The sequence below is a fragment of the Zeugodacus cucurbitae genome, chromosome 2 (genome assembly GCF_028554725.1).
Source record: "Zeugodacus cucurbitae isolate PBARC_wt_2022May chromosome 2, idZeuCucr1.2, whole genome shotgun sequence".
NCBI classification, from domain to species: domain Eukaryota; kingdom Metazoa; phylum Arthropoda; class Insecta; order Diptera; family Tephritidae; genus Zeugodacus; species Zeugodacus cucurbitae.
The window spans coordinates 29,762,190-29,777,453 of NC_071667.1; the positions used below are offsets into that span (position 1 = coordinate 29,762,190).

At 36.5% G+C, this 15,264-nt stretch overlaps 1 protein-coding gene across 1 annotated transcript in view; it reads left to right on the top strand.

The window, feature by feature from the left end:
* Positions 1-705: 705 nt before the first annotated feature.
* LOC105213633 (dopamine receptor 2-like) overlaps positions 706-15,264 on the top strand; it is a 31,631-nt gene continuing 17,072 nt past the window's right edge. The window contains exon 1 of the mRNA XM_011186593.3: positions 706-1,926. The gene's annotated coding sequence lies outside the window, so the exon portion shown is untranslated. The remainder of the gene's footprint in view (positions 1,927-15,264) is intronic.

Here is a 15,264-nt window from a genome sequence, read left to right on the forward strand (position 1 = left end):
CCACACCAAACAGTGCATTTTTCGGGATGCATGGGCAGTTCTTGAACGGCTTCTGGTTGCTCTTCACCCCAAATGCGGCAATTTTGCTTATTTACGTAGCCATTCAACCAGAAATGAGCCTCATCGCTGAACAAAATTTGTCGATAAACACATTTCGAACCGAACACTGATTTTGGTAATAAAATTCAATGATTTGCAAGCGTTGCTCGTTAGTAAGTCTATTCATGATGAAATGTCAAAGCATACTGAGCATCTTTCTCTTTGACACCATGTCTGAAATCCCACGTGATCTGTCAAATACTAATGCATGAAAATCCTAACCTCAAAAAAATTACCCGTTACTTGGATCACCCGATATTTCAGATACTTGACCTTTAATGAATACCAATTTGAGTGAGTGAGTTGGATAAAATATAATATGCTGACCAATTGTGTCCACTGGTCAAACTAGTTGAAGGTGGTTTATAACAAGTTGATTTCACAGTGTGTTGAGTTTCCGCTTGCCCAAAATATAATATTTATGCTCAAATACATACTCACATGTTAATTAATTTGCGTTCTTTGGTTCTAAGTATACAAGTTGTACATTTTTTATCTTTTGAACTCGCAAAATTTACATACACACAGCTAAGTACTTAATTGTCTTGAGACCTTCGCCCTCTTACCGGTAGAGCACTTTCTTTGTTTACCTTAAAGAACAAATTGTTTCAGCCGAAATGTAAACATGTCAATGACCATAAACACGTCTGCTGGGGCTTGTAGACATCGCCAGCAATAATTCTTCACCCACATACGCACTGCTTGAAGATGCCGTGGCACCAAACGCCTTTGACCCGCTTCTAATTGAGCTGTACAAGACTGCCTGTTGTTGTTTACTTGCTTTGTGGTCTGCTGGCTGTGAAATACGCGGTTTCCCAATCAACAAGCAGATATTTTGGCGCGCTTTTCACAAAATCTTCTATTGGTTTATCTGCGCAATGCGCATGCGCCGCACCGACACACACACATACACTCGTGATTCCAGCGCGCTGGAAAAGTTCACCGCCACACACTGTTAACGGACAGAATGAAAGCAAGAGCAGTGTTTTCCGTTATTTCGCACGCAGGATGCTAGCAACAGAGCCCGCCACTAACAGCGCCTGCTTGGCGAGCAGAGCTGCACAAATCTTTGCGAATGTTTGGAGCAGTTCGGTTGAAACGCTGCACTGAAACGGTTGTTGTTAGCGCGTAGAATCGCCACTAATTTCAGATTGTGCTCTCATCAAAGACAAATAATAATAAAAAACAAAAACAAATTTCAAAATTATTTTAAAGGCCTGCGACCATTTGGTTACTCGTGCACACGCACACACACACACACACACACACACAAGAAGGCAATGTGATGGTCGCTATGTGCACAAGTGAATTGTGAAAAGTGCTGATTTGTGCCGTTACTCTTCATACTAACGGTTTTTGGTGTTAAAGGTGTTAAAGTGAGTTGTGTCTGAAACGTTAATTGGCTTTGGATTCGAAACGACAGCCGGAAACGGAAGTGCGAATCAATGCGTTGAAAAGACGCCTGCCACCAGAGGCTGCGAAACTGAAGTGAAAAGTGAAAATCACAATTTGCATTCGTTAAAATCTTAAGTGAAAGCACAAATAATCCGTTAGCGAGACGGAAGCAATTGCCGTGCCGCAGACTTCCGCGTCTAAGTGCTCGCGTTCGCCTCACATCGGCCGTCGGCCACACCATCTGCTGGCCGGCCGTTTGGCCATTATTGGAGCTGATGCCACTTTTATGTAATTTTTATGTGTTCTCTTAAGTGCATAATCGTCAACAACATCAACAACAATTACAAGCAGCGGACCTCCTCGCCCAACACATCCTCATTTGCACTTCGTAGCGCATGGGAAAGCGCTCCAACACGCATTGACGTTACTGCGGTAAGTCGTATTGTGTGCGGTGCTGTCATTTGTGTTTGTTCGGTGCACTTAAATCCTGCCATCAAAGTACCCTTGCCCAGTGCTGTCTTACACAACAGTCTTGTCTTGTGGCCTGCATTGGCGAGGTGCTGTTGGCGTTGATTATTGTTTCTGGTGTCCAAATGAACACCTCCTCAACTGTGTTCAACAATTCATGAGACAGCGAGCAGCAGTTGCCTTCGTCCTTGCCACTTGTATCGCTGTTGCAAGTGGCCTCTGTGTTGGCGTTTGTCTGCCGTTTTATTAGTGTACTCGAGCTTTGGCTTTGGCTGGTGTTGGCCGGACCTGTGTGAGGATTGTGCTTGTGATGATAATTAAATGCGAGCAGCACATTTGCTGTCAAAAGTACTTCGCACAAAGTAAGTACTGCTAAGGCGAGAATCTGCAGCGAGTCTCGTAATTAACGGACTCAACATTCATTTCTGTGTTATGAATGCTGGGCTTTATGCAGCCCTGTGTGGGTGTGGATGTTTCAGGGGCTAAAAGGTCATAAAATAACCATCAATGCTGTCGATTTGACATATTTATGAGCAACATTAAAAAAGATGAGGTTGTCGGGTTTATGGCATCTGTGCTTATTTAGTGGGAGTTTTCGTGTTAAAAATTTATGTACAACTTAAAAGAAATTATTATATAAGATGGTTCGCAATGTATGCCCGTACATAAAATCACTCTGTAAACTTTTTCTGTGCAATAAGTTGGTTAAAGCTTTATTTGCGATTTGGGCTTGCTAAATTATTGAAGAAATTATTTAAATAAATAAATCATACAAATTAATTTTCTTTCTTCTTTAAGAATTTTCGGGAATTTTTTGTAAGTATTCTACTTAAAGATATTATGTTGAGAAAAGCCACGCAATCGGTTCAATTTTATATTAATTTTAATTTGTACTAAATACTGTAGTGCGATTGATATTTTTATACTCTCGCAACAAAAGTTGCTAAGAGAGTATTATAGTTTTGTTCACATAACGGTTGTTTGTAGCACCTAAAACTAAAAGAGTTAGATACAGGGTTATACATATATATCAAAATGATCGGGATGACGAGGCGAGTTGAAATCTGGATGTCTGTCCGTCCGTCCGTCCGTTCGTCTGTCCGTGCAACGGATAACTTGAGTAAAACTTTAGATATCTTAACGAAACTTGAAACACGTATTCTTTGGCACCCTGAGGAGGTTGCTTTCGAAAATGGGCAAAATGGCGAAAACCAAAAACCTGTGTCATAAAGTGTCATAACTAAACCATAAATAAAGTTATTAAATGTAAAATTTGGTATAAAGGATCGCACTAGGAAGGGGCATATTTGGATGTAATTTTTTGGGAAGTGGGCCCCTCAAATCGGTTATTTGTATATATCTCGCAAACCAATAAAGCTATATAATCCAAACTTTCTGCAGTCGGTTCTCCTGCGTACCCCACCACACACCATGGAAATAGTTGAAATCGGATAGTAACCACGCCCACCTCCCATACAAAGGTTAGGTTGAAAATTACTAAAAGTGAGTTAACTCACTAACGAAAAACGTCAGAAACACTAAATTTCACAGCAATAATAGCAGAAGGAAGCTGCACTGAGATTTTTTTACAAAATAGAAAATGGGCGTGGCATCGCCCCCTTATGGGTCAAAAACCATATCTCAGGAAGTATTCAACAGATTTCAATGAATTTCAGTATATAATATTTTCTTGACCTTGCTGACACGTGTGGAAAATGGACGAAATCGGTTCACAACCAATACATCTTCCCATATAACTCATTTTTGAATTCCATCTTATTCCTTCACTTTATAATATATACATAAGGAACCAATGAAGATACCGAAATAAAACTTTACACAATTATTGTATATGATCTGTGGCATCACTTGTGAAAAAATTGTCGAAATCGGACTATAACTTTACAATGCCCCGGATATCGAATATGAAGAACTCAGTGCCCCAAGGTAACTTTTCACCGAAAATTTCGGTAAATCTCTCAGGTATCTTAATTTAATTCAGAGGAAATATTATTCTTCTAATAGTGTGTCTCTGTGTGTGTACCAGAAAGGGTTAAAATCGGGTCATAACTTCCCTTATATATGAATATATGAGAATACCTAATTATAGGATTTTCAAAAATACGATGAGCTTAATAGCTTATAAATCGTTAATATGTGAAATATATTTATGCTGAATATATGTGTCAAATTGTGTGTTATCTTAATAAAAATATAGCAATAAATTTACTTACCTATATTTTCGGTAAACAATTTGTTAGAAGCACCGAGGTCCTCAAGATCCATATATGGGGCCTTGAAAACTTATTGTCCAATTTCGGCGATTTTTAGAAGGGCGATGCCACACTATTAACATAGTATTTGTGCAAAGTTCTGCACCGATACCTTCACTAGTGCTTACTTTATATATTGTAAAGTAAACGATTCAGATTGACTTCAAAGTTCTGGTGTATAGGAAGTAGGTTGTGAACCGATTTGTCCTACTCTCACAACATATTATTGGTATGCCTGGAAATTATTACGAACCGAATGTCATTGAAATTGGTCGAGTTTTTTCGGAGAAATGTTTTTTGACTCCAAGTGGGCGGAGCTAGGCCCATTTAAAATTTTGTATACCAATTTGAGTGCAACCCTTCTGTACTATCTTTATAACGAAATTTAAGGTTTCCAGTGTTTTTCTTTACTGATGGCACTTTATGTGTTTTTTCTGTTCTCGCCATTTTGTAGGCATAGCAGGGGTCCGATTTCGTTCAAAGCGATTTCTTCGAAAGCAACCTTCCTAGGTTGCACAGACGGACACATCCGGATTTGAACTCCAATCGTCACCCTAATCACTTTGGTATATATAACTACATATCTAACTCGTTTAGTTTTGGGTGTTACATACAACCGTTATGTGAACAAGACTAGTATACTCTCTTAGCAACTTTGTTGCAAGAGTATAAAAACAACCAGCTTCAATTAGACATTTGAAAGAAACTCTTAGCTTGTTGACAAGATGTGAATTCAATGTAAGAGTTCTTAATATTATAGTATTTCTGGCTGATTCCCCGGTTAGAGAACCTTTTTTAAATTTTTCAATTATAATTTTAAAACTTCTTGCTGAAAATGTTGACGCATTGCCTAAACGAATTCGGTATGACGAGGAGAAAATTTATTATGGATGTAACTTGGTATGATTGCGCCTTGAGACTCTGTAGAAATTGCTATTGGATATCTAAAAAACAAATAATGACAACTATCTTCAGTCTGAATATTGCATTTCACTATCTCATAGTGTCATAGTGTGGAGTTTCAGGTAATGACTACGTTCTAAGCTTTAAAAGATTCTTAACTTTTCATCATCGATTTCGCCCATTTCCAATCTGAGAAATCTGGGTATCATGAAAATATTATCTTGCTATTGTTTTTGACCTAAAAGTGGGCGATGCCACACCTATTTTTCATTTTTATACCAATACGAGTTCAGCTAATTTATACCATTGATTTTATAAAATTTAGTGTTTCTGACATTTTTTATAAGTGAGTTAACGCACTTTTGGTAGTTTCACCATAACGTTTGTATGGAGGGTGGGTGTGGTTATTATCCATTTTCACTTATTTTCATGTTGTATGAAAGGGTACGAAATATCTCCTGTCATCAAGCAAACAGTCGACGCATTCGCGTCTTGGCTCCCACTTCACTGTTGACAGTCATAACTTCGAGGTCGTAGATAATTTGGTCTACCTGGGAACCAGTATCAATGTCAGCCTCGAAATCCAGCGCAGAATAACTCTTGCCAATAGGTGCTACTTTGGATTGAGTAGGCAATTGAACAGTAAAGTCCTCTCTCGACGAACCAAAATCAAGCTCTACAAGTCGCTTATCATTCCCGTCCTGCTATACGGTGCAGAAGCTTGGACGATGTCAACATCAGATGAGACGACACTAGGAGTTTTCGAGAGGAAAATTTTGCGCAAGATTTATGGTCCTCAGAACATTGGCAACGGCGAATACCGCAGACGATGGAACGATGAGCTGTACGAGTTATACGACGACATTGACATAGTTCAGCGAATAAAAAGACAGAAACTAGGACATGTTGTACGAATGGATGAAAACACTCCAGCCCTGAAAGTGTTCGATGCAGTACCCGCCGGAGGAAGCCGAGGAAGGGGAAGGCCTCCACTCCGGTGGAGGGACCAGGTGGAGAGCGACCTGGTTACACTTGGGATCTCCAACTGGCGCCGAACTGCGAAGGAGAGAGAGAGGTGGCGCAACGCCAATCACATACATACATGAAAGGGTACTAAATGGACATGATTCCATTAAGTTGGATTTATATAACTTTTGTAGTTTGTAGAGATAGTATATACAAAAGCCTATTTGGGTATGGAGCCATGCAAATTATTCGAAGGAAATTATATCCAATTATGTCCTTCTCGTTAATTATTAAACCTACATCAGGAAACTTTCTAGAGTCGTTTCTTTTAGGTATTACCTTATACAGTCCAAAAATGGCGGAAATCGGATTATAACCACGCCTGCCTCCCATAAAAAGGTTATGTTGAAAACTACTAAAAATGCTTTAATTTAGTAAGAAAACCACCAGAAACCTTAAATTTGCACTAAAATGGTATGCAAAATTTTAAACGGGCGTGGTTCCGCCCACTTATGGGTCAAAAACCATATCTCCCAAACTACTCGATCAATTTCAATGAAATTCGGTTCATAATATCTTCTTGGCTTCCCAATGATATTTTATGAAAATAGTCAAATCGGTTCACAACCACGCCTTCAATGGACTTTATACCATACGGTTAATCGAATAGTCGGAAATGAGCGGTTAATTGAATAGTCGACAACTTACAACCACAACGACTATCCAGATACTGCAAACCGAATATTACTATTCGAATAATGCCTTATCCGGTTAATTCGATTAGTCGATTAGTCGAATACGAAGAACTCTAATGTAACAATCGTTATTGTTATTGTGAACAAAACTATCTGTGCAACATGTTGCTTACTTATTTTTAATAGTTTGAAATAATTTAATTATAGTGGTGGATTTGTGACGGAAACAAATGGTCGATCGAAAAAGAAAATCAAAATTTTCTATTTAATTTTGAGCTGAATTATTAGTTACAGCGCTTATTGATAAGTCAGTCTTAAATCAGTCACTACTTCTGCTCTTTAACTAGTTGACCAGAAACTGCTGTTTTGCTAACTGCAAGTTGGACAAAATAAATCACAAATTGGCGAGAGCGTTTATCCAATTTGACATTCAATGCAGTGAAATTGAATTACGCTCGGAATCTCATCACAATTCAATTTTAAAATTATTCTAATTTGTATGCGCGCAAAGAGTCGTCTGTGTGTGATTGTGATCCCAGGGAGATCTCCCTTGACGCGCATATTTAGCACAGATGCCGAGCACATATGTACCCGAATGTGTTGAGCGAATTGTTTTCCGACACCAAATCGATAGGGAAACCGATATGGCAAACGCATGCTGAAATAACAAAGTAGCAAATGCCTTCCAGCTATTGTTTGCTGGAAACAAAACCACCGTTAGCCGCTTGCTCGTCGTCTGCAGCTTGCCACACCCACACACGCACGCATTTTGCACCCACATGAATATTCCTAATGTACATACATTTGTGCTGTGAATTGTAGCGAACTATTCGCACTTACTTACTTACATGCAAATTGGTAAAATGAAACGCAACCAAATCTGGCATTTTGTGAGCAATTTTGGTGGCGTTTGTTGCAGACTTTGCAGTTTGGTGATGGGTTGCATGCAACTGTTTGCACTGAAAATTGCCGCAGAGCCAGGAATGTGTACAGTGACTCAAGCAATTGAACATTTTCATACTCTCGTAAAATGAGACGATTTGATTTCCGTATATCCGTCCAAACGACAATCTATGATCCATACCATTCACTTTTGAGATAAAAATTAGACTAAAATTTTAGTAAATATATTTTTTCAGCCACTTTAAGAAAAGCTTTCCGAAATGGAGTTACTATTAAATTTAAAAACTTTCGTCTATTCGGTTCCTCGTAATAAAAGTCATGGTCTGCTGTAAACCTAATTGTGTGTGTTGGAACAAACCATATTCACACAATTACATGCAACTGTACAAAGTCTATATAAGTACATAGATATATATATACGTATGTGTGGAGAAGTATGTTTTTTGTTTCCCGGCTCTATTGATTTTTACGCTTTTCATTGGCAGCATGTCAATGCAAAGTTTTTGGTAAGCGGCATTTATTTAAGTTGCGACCTTCATATGCCAAAGTAAAGTAAAGCGTTGAAGTCAATATTTATATTTAATTTGAATTAAATTGAAACAATTCGTTTATCTTAAATGGGCCGATTCAATGACAGCGCATACTCAATTACACAGTGTTTTGAGGCTGGATGCTGAATATGAAACATATGCAAAATATTGGGTGGCTAAATATAGAGAATCCAGTTCGAATCATGCTTTATGTAGAAAAAAGTATAATTCATGTAGACAAGTAAGGAAGAGGAGTTTCATGTTTTAACTATCTCCAAGGCAGAAGGATGTATTGGGCTCTTTCTTGTAGAATGGATTCGTTGATTCAATATCAATCTAAATCAAATATCTCATAATATATTTTTGAGTTGAAGCCTTAGCCTTATAAATACAAAAACAATAAAGAAACATCAATCAACTCAGTGTAAACCCCGATTTATATTTTTGGTTCTATGTACCGTAACAGCCTTTTTTATATAATATAAAATCATATATTTCATATGAGATTGAGATCGCGCAATTGAATACCAATTGATTATATTCTCTCTATCTTGTGATACATTTATCATTTACTTACTTTGTTTGATTGAGCTGTATTGTTGAAACGTTGCTCTTTAGTATGATAACTAGAGTAAAAATTGAGATATCTTAATGAAACTTCGTACATATGAAACGTAAGTATTGAAATCGGACCATTCGGCGAAAACCGAAAACATATAATGTGCCATAACAAAGTCATACATAAAGCTTTAAAAGTAAAATTTCATACAAAGGATCTCACTAGGAAGGTGCATATCCGGATGTAATTTTTTGGAGAAGTGGGCGTGGCCCCGCTCCCAAGTAGGTTGCTTGCACATATCTTGTAAACTAGCTATATCAACCAAACTCTCTACAGTCGTTTCTCTTAGGTACTACCTATATACCAGAACTTTGAAGTCGACAACAAAATTAAATATATAAATTGCGAGAGTATAAAATGTACTGTCGCAGCCGTACTTAGCTCTTCCTTACTTCTTTTCAGATACATTCTGAAATTGTCAATACAAATCTAAGACATCCTAATAAGCAGCAAGACGAACCGATACCTCGATACTCCCTTAGTGTGACTTTTCTATAAACTCAATAAAGAATTTAATTGTTTTGGCGAGTAATATTGAAATTAAAGTTTAAATATATTATATGTATGTCCCTCAAAATATTTTAAGTGCAGCCATACTTATATGGATTAAAAACTGCCATTGTGTGTTATGAATTTATAACAACATTTTTTAAACGCACACTAAATTTTGACTCTTACCCTCCCTGAAAAAGATGCACAAAATACTTTTGCCTGGGCCTTGCTACCATTTTTGTGAGTAAATTGAAAAACTCAAATTCACCCTTTTGCTGTAGAACATTTGGGTCCTAAAAAGTTTTGTTTAAAAAGATAAGCCCCACATGTTTATTACAGATTATTGTTATTATAATGCAATAAAGTCTATTATATTATGTAATAATTTCCTGATTTTCTATTTTAATGGAACAAAAATATTGCATTCCAGAGTAAAATAAGTGAAATTAAAAAAAATAAATTTTCGACTTATTTCTGAATTTAATATCATCTTTTTAATCACTGAAAAAATACCACATCAGAAAAGTCGATTTGTATTAAATTATAAAATTATAACTCATGTGAGCCATATCGTAAAGTGAATTTATAATTTAATGTATTTTTTTGCTAATATTTTCTACTAGTTGCGAGCCAATTTCTGATTGGTATCTCAAAGCGTTTAATGTTGCTGATACTCAATTAACCCCCAAAGTGTTGAAGTGTTGTAATTAACTTAATATTGCTTATTGGTGGTTGCAACAAATATTACAGTTATGTTTGCCACGGCAGCTTTCTGCATTAATGTGAATATTATGTTCCTATTAAGTACTTTTCCATTATCTCTCAACAGATAGTAACTGTAATCGATTTTGACATTTAGTATGAAGCTAAGTAAGTGAACTGTGCAAACATGCTAAATGTCAAAATTATCTTTAGAAGGCATTTATAATTTACAACAACTTGTTTGTGCAACGTTAAGGCTATTGATGTTGAATTATTACGGTGGGCGATATCAATTTCACTCTGCTGTCTCATACAATGTTAAATGTGTGTGTAAGTAGTGAAGCGAGAAATCATGTTTTAAAGATGTCAGCCGTCAGATACAAATAAATTTACATTAATCGAAACAAGTTTATCTATGACTAAAGTAAGGTTAATATTAGGAAGACGGTGGGAGTTTAAAAAAATAATGCGAGCTGCAGATTTAAATAGAGAAGGTACAATCTTCTATAAGAGTGTACAGCTACTGGCGTACGCCGATGATATCGATATCATTGGAAACAACAACCCGACGTTAGTTCTGCTTTTTCCAGACTGGGTAAGGAAGCGAAGCGTATAGGTCTGGTGGTGAACGAGGACAAGACGAAATATTTCCTGTCGTCAAACAAACAGTCAGCGCATTCGCGTCTTGGCTCTCACGTCACTGTTGACAGTCATAACTTTGATGTTTTAGACAATTTCGTCTATCTGGGAGCCAGCATTAACAGCAATAACAATGTAAACCTGGAAATCCAACGCAGAATCACTCTTGCCAACAGGTGCTACTATGGACTAAGTAGGCAATTGAAAAGTAAAGTCGATGCAGTACCCGCTGGTGGAAGCCGAGGAAGAGGGAGGCCTCCACTCCGATGGAAGGACCAGGTGGAGAAGGACCTGTCTTCACTTGGTATTACCAATTGACGCCAAACTGCCAAAAGGAGAAATGCGTGGGGCGCTGTTGTGGACTCGGCTATAACGGCACCAGTGAAGATATCGGAATAACACTTTGCACCGGTATCCATCCTCTAGCTCCTATATACCTATTATTCGGATTTTCAAACATTCGGTGGGCTTTATTTCCAATTGTGGGGTGCACCCAATTAATCCGTCCTTACTTGTTAGTATTTGAGTATTTCCATGTTAAGCCTCTGGGGAGTTGAGAAAATCGGATGGCAACCAAGTCCATCTTACAAAAAAAAAATATTTAATCGAGGAATTTTATGAAACATTTGAGTGCAGAGAGTATCCCACCAACTCTTTTACTTCCCAATAGGTAACTTCTGATATTTATCAACTACCACAACATACCGAACACATTTGTCTTACTTCTTTAGAAATTATGTCGCATATATCGGCCCAAATGTGAATTAAAAAAATCAGAAAAAAAATTCAAAAATGGATCAATTAAAATTCTTTACTTTTACCCACTCTTTCGAAATATGCCTCATATATAAAGTCACATATACATATGTATGTATATACACAAATATGTAACGAGTGCTCTAATATCATTGCTGTTGATTGATGTAATTTTATGTAAACCATTCAATTACTGAAGTATTTCACACAATTTTAGTTGCAATCACTCCTTTGCAACGAATTTCAAAGCGTGTTTGTCTAAATAAGACAGACTACACTTACGGTATCTTTTAATTAACTGATCTTTTGAGTCAAAGCAAACTATTTGAAAAGCACACCACAAATACTTGTCTTGGCGTGTCGCTTTGAATTAATTTCAAATGCGCTCCTTTGCAATTGCCACACCTGTCGTTAGCACGCAGCGGCTAACTGCCCCTGGCACCCACTCCCATGTGCTTTGTGCTGTGGTGACTTAATTCCGAGATGTGCATAAATTACTGTCACAACGATTGCTAGAGCTCGTCATGAATTTCACAGCGACGCAGTGCAAGGACTGTCTGGCAATGAGGAGCTATGTGCTGGCGCTATAACGGTACCAATGCACGTATTCACGTAAGTGAACGTAGCCAAGCTCACCAAAGCTTGCTGTTATTTATAAGCCGGTGGCTTCATTTGAAGTATTTAAATGCATCGGTGGCGAATCCCTCTCTCTTCATTCGGCCGTTAGAAATTAGAAAGTGGCATAACACCTACTACTTAAGCCATAATTTAAACGTGGCAATTAGCCATAGCGTACACTGGTCTTCGCATCAGTAAAATGGCTCAGGAAGCTTATTATGCGAATATTAAATGAGAAACCTCTTGTTCCTAAAGCTAGGGCACTTCGGCATCGGTAGGAATGATCTGACTTCTTAACTTGAGCACTGTGAAAACAGTTTGTCCGCCACGAGTGCTTATAACTCATACTGCCGGAAACAGTGTCCAAAAAAGGTCCTTCAGTCAGATTGTAATGTTGATAAATGATTTCTGCTTAACATTTTTCAAAATTTCAAATTCAGCTTTCATCACAACAAATCGGATGCCGGAAATAGGTTTCATAAAGGCAAATCAGCTGTTGGGGTTCAAATTTCCGTACTAACTAATAAATCTAAGCAAAACGAATATTTTTCTGACTTGATAAAATATAAGTTATTCCTTAAACAGTTGTCACGTTTTGAAAAAATAAAAAATTAAACTCTAAATGGGAGGTGGGCGAGGTTATTAGCTGATTTCTCCAACAGGATGAAGTGTCACAATCAAATGTCCAAATGAGCTTAGTTATAAACTATTTAAATATAAGTTTTGTTGCTTAATTCGTGACGGAGTTCAACAATCCATAAAGGGTGTTTTTTTAGATATGCTATTCTCAAGAAGAAGTAAAAAATACATATAATTTAATAAACCTCGTATAACATCGTACTCAAGCATATGTTTGTGTATATAAATAGCCGAACTTGCAAAAGTATCAGTTTTGTGAGCTATATTAGTACTGTTTGTAATGTTTATAAAGCTTTAAAAAATAAAATATTATAAAAAATAGAATTAAATCGTTAAAATTTTCATGCGGCCATTTTTCACAATTTTTGACATGGATTATTTAAACAAGAATGTAACGGTGAAATAAAATCATTATACACCGAGCAAACACCATCATCATCAATTATCGAAAAAATGATGATTCGTTCGTTTTTTGTGTCGGCAAAAATTTGATGCGAAATATTGCTTTGTAAATAATTAATAAAAGTCCTCCTTTTAGAAAAAATATGTGTTCTCTCACATTTATAAATAAGAGTTTATAAGCTCACGCCAATCGACGAAATAAGCGCTGTGTATAAAATATACGCTGTAGCTTTTGAGTTATATCGCAATTGCCACTATGTTTCGAGAAAGCCGTTCCCACAGTCAATGTTAATATTTACAAGACCAGCAGATATCATTTTAAAACTTCATGCTTGCCCATGCACTGTTTAAATTCAACTGGACCGTTTCTCAGGATTCCTACATTCCTTCGTTTTCACTATTCTTCCTATGGCCTTCTCGTTTGGGAAAACCTTGAATACTCATTCTATAGCGTTGGTAATTCACGTTAGATAATTATTCCAAGTTCATCATTTAACTCAACTAGCGCCTTCTTTTCCACCCGATTGCTATTTGTGTGTTTTAAAACACGAACATCCGAAATATCTGTAGTATATATGAATGAATGTATGTATACTGAGCGTCATCTGGTTAACACCCCTCTGGATCAAATAGTTTTAGTTAATTTCTAACAAAACTAAATAAGCTAAAAAATCAATAGAAAAATTAGTGATTTAAATTGGGTCATCAGGTTAGCACATGTTTTTTTTAATTTTGTTTAACATTTTCTGCCAAGATCATATTTATGAATTTTTGTATAAATTAATTTAAACATTTATATATTTTTTTAAGAGTGTGTCGATCACCCATTATTGAGAATTACATCAAAGAATCGTAGAAAGAATTAGTTGAAATTTCTAATATAATTTCAGGAATTTAATGACCATGGCTTTATAATGATTTGAAAATTTTCTTATTTAGTGGAATATTGCCGGCGAGACTCGTAAATTTTCCCAGCCAATGATATTCGCACGTTTTCTATTATATTGATGTATGGTGAGTAAGGCGACCACTGCGTTAAAACACCATTTTGCCCATTAATTCAAGACTTAATACTCGACCACTTTTCATATGTGCACTATTATGAGGCAATACCATGACAAAGCTCCATACAAATTTTGAAAATAGATAAAATCAATTTTCTTTACATTTTATATGCAGTCAAATTAGTATTCAAAAATTGAGGTCAGTATGGTTGAAGATGGTTGACCAACCCATCCACCACCCCCACGACTATGTAGCCATTCCAGCGGACGTTCCTCCGACCGAACATCATGGAAATAGTAATTATACACTTCCGATTCATCCAAATAAGACTTCTTTTCATCCGAAAAAACATCATAGTGCCAATAAGACTACCATCTCTATGCACCTGGGCAAACTGTAATCGTGTATCTCTTCGGTCATCGTTAAAGGGAAATATTTTATTTAGTTTTAATATTTTTATGTATGGAGCATACTTTATAACCCATTAAACAGGATATAAGCTCGCTTTAGCACCACTATTTGCCTGGTCTTGACGGCCGATTGATGAAAATTGGAGGCATAAGTGTGTACACAGCAGTTTACAAATTAATTAGGGGGTTTTTTAATGCGCCCCTCATTTGAAGGCCTCCAATACATATGGGGTAATTTGTTTGAAATTCTCACAGTTTGCTTATCAAATGATGAAATTTCCTTTCAAAATTGTTAAAAACTTGATAAAAGTTTAACTAATTATGGGAATTTGATTTAATGATTGTAACAAATTAATTGGCTCTCCTTGAATATGAACTTTTCTAAAACAAATTTTAATTGGAGAAATCAAAAGTAACTGATTTATTTCACTTATACAATTTGAGTTATTAAAGGGTCATGAAAATAACTTAAAATCGGACAGATTCTAGCCAAGTAAGTGCTTTGAAATATGTCTTTATAACTCTGGACGGCTATACAACTTTAGAGTTTGTATTTTCTCTAAGAGGTTAGGCCAATCTACTTTCAAAAACATTGCTATTATTTGGCTAAAAGTACACTTAGTTTTAAAGTCAACTTCTCAAGTGGTTGGAATTTATGCAAAATCGCTAAAATACAATACACCAGCATATACACATATAACGATACCCTTGTTTGCATATTAACACCTTTGAAACTCGTTACGTTTTGAA